Source organism: Neodiprion lecontei, unplaced genomic scaffold (genome assembly GCF_021901455.1).
Source record: "Neodiprion lecontei isolate iyNeoLeco1 unplaced genomic scaffold, iyNeoLeco1.1 ptg000096l, whole genome shotgun sequence".
Taxonomy (NCBI): domain Eukaryota; kingdom Metazoa; phylum Arthropoda; class Insecta; order Hymenoptera; family Diprionidae; genus Neodiprion; species Neodiprion lecontei.
In genome coordinates this window covers 72,501-75,000 of record NW_025791858.1, presented here as the reverse complement: position 1 = coordinate 75,000, position 2,500 = coordinate 72,501, and positions in this window count along the sequence as shown.

Sequence of the window (2,500 nt, the reverse complement as noted above, 5' to 3'; positions counted from 1 at the left end):
GGCTAGGTGGTCAACAGAAGAAACTGCACTCCTCGCTATGAAAGAGGCAGAGCTAATGCTCGGCAATGTACGGTTTATGAACCTGGCACTTATGCCTCACTTTCCGGAGCGTACCCAGGAGTCAATCAAGGGACAAAGGCGAGGACAAGAATATAAAGGGCTAGTTCAAAAATACCATATTGAGTTACTCGCAGCTCAGCAGCAAAGGAGATCATCTGCTACATCCTCGTCCCTGGGTCCCGATAATATCTTAGGTTCTCCCTCAAGCACTCCTCCTGCGTTGGTTGAAGCAGAAGTCTTGTCCCCCGGGTCGGCAACAGCAGAAGTGGCTCAGAGGATAGCAACCGACGTCCTGGCATCCCCCCCTAGACCAGTGACGGATAGGATTATGGACTTTTTAAATAATTTGCAACCCTGTCCCTTTTCCGACTTTGAAGCTGATAAGCTTCAAGAGATTATTCACAGTGCCACGGCACTTGGGAAACGGAACACCTCTCGAAGATTGGAACTCTATCTTCGGGAGGTGTTCCCGGTCCTTCCCAGGTTAGTCAAGAAACACCATCGCAATGACGCCCAACCAGTATCGCGGAGGAGAGGTCGTAGACAGGAGTACGCAAAAGTACAAAAGTTCTATTACAAGAACCAGCGCAGGTGTCTGCAAGGAATTTTAGACGGTGTGGATGACTTTAGACTCCCCTCAAAAGAGGTTCTCGAACCATACTGGAGAACAATCTTCTCAAGTGAGAGCAACGTAGAGCCACCAAAATTTATCCAAGAGACAACTATCGACGACCTATGGAACCCCATCACATATGAAGAAATTAGGAATTCTAAGCCACCCCTTAATACAGCGTCAGGGCCTGATGGGTTAACAGCCAAAAATTATAGGTCGGTACCACCGGGAATATTAATTAGGGTATTTAATTTGCTGATGTGGTGTGAAGATCTACCCTCACATCTTTGTATGTCTCTCACCACGATGATCCCGAAGAAGGATGGGGCAGCAGATCCCGAAGACTTTCGTCCGATTTCCGTAACCTCGGTTTTTACTCGTGGTTTCCATAAGATCCTAGCCTCGCGATTGGACAGCAGGGTCAAATTACACCCGTCTCAGAGGGCCTTTCAAGCTGGAATTGATGGTTGTCGTGACAATGTCTTTCTTATGGATTGTATCATTAGGGACAGTTATATGAACAACAACACAAGGTACCTAGCCTCCATTGACTTAACAAAAGCATTCCCTTCGGTGACTCATCAGACGATTTTCAAGGCGTTAAGAGCAGCGGGTGCTCCACCTCAAATGGTCAGCTATGTCAGTAGGTTTTACGGTAAAATGCAGACCGCGATTCTGGGTGATGGATGGATGTCTGATAGGATCAGGATTTTGCGAGGAGTCATGCAGGGTGATCCCATGTCACCAATACTTTTCAACATCGTTATGAATGGACTCCTCAAACAACTTCCATCCGAGGTGAGCACCTCGTTCATGGGCACTAAGTTTAACTCAGCTGCCTTCGCTGACGACATCGTCTTCGTAGCGGAAACCCCGGTTGGTCTACAGCATTTGCTGGATTATTCAGATGACTATTTGGGTAAATGCGGCCAATCTACGAACATTGGGAAGAGTCACACATTGTCGATCGTAGCCGACAAGAAACTAAAGAAGACGGTTGTAGACGGTAATAGGAGGTTTACCATTCGGGGAAGACATATCAAGCCCCTCAACAGAACATCAGAATGGAAGTATTTGGGGATTCAATTTACGGGAGAAGGTAGGAAGAAGGTAGTACTGAATTCATTGCTACTTCCTCTTCTCGAAAGGTTATCCAAGGCACCCCTCAAGCCACAACAACGGCTGCATGCATTGAAAGTATACCTTCTCCCCAGGTTCTATCATATGATGGCCTTAGGCAAAGTTAACATCAGCGAGCTCAAAAAATCTGACACTGTAGTCAGGAGAAATGTCAGGAGATGGCTCAATCTGCCTCACGATGTCCCTGTGGGTTACTTTCATGCATCGATAAGTGAGGGTGGCCTTGGTATCCCTTCCCTGAGATGGATGGCTCCCCTACACCGTCTTAACCGCCTGAACTCCTTGTTACCACCAGAAGGAGCGTTCACTGAGCCGTACCTGATTCAGGAAATCAACACCTGCAAAAGGAGATTGAATGATCACGGGACATATATACTATCTAATGAACTTATTAAGACCCGTTGGGCACAACAGCTTCATGCCTCTGTCGACGGGTCATCTCTGAAAGCCTCTGCTCAGGTCCAGGGACAACATTCCTGGATTCGGAAGACAACATCATTCTTTTCAGGCAAAGACTACGTCAACTTTCACAGGATCAGAATAGGTGCTCTGCCTACTCGTTCTAGGACGAGTAGAGGTAGATATCGGGACAGGCAATGCAGAGGAGGCTGTTTGGCACCAGAGACGCTGAATCACGTTCTTCAGCACTGTCACCGGACGTTTGATGCCAGAAACAAGAGGCATGAT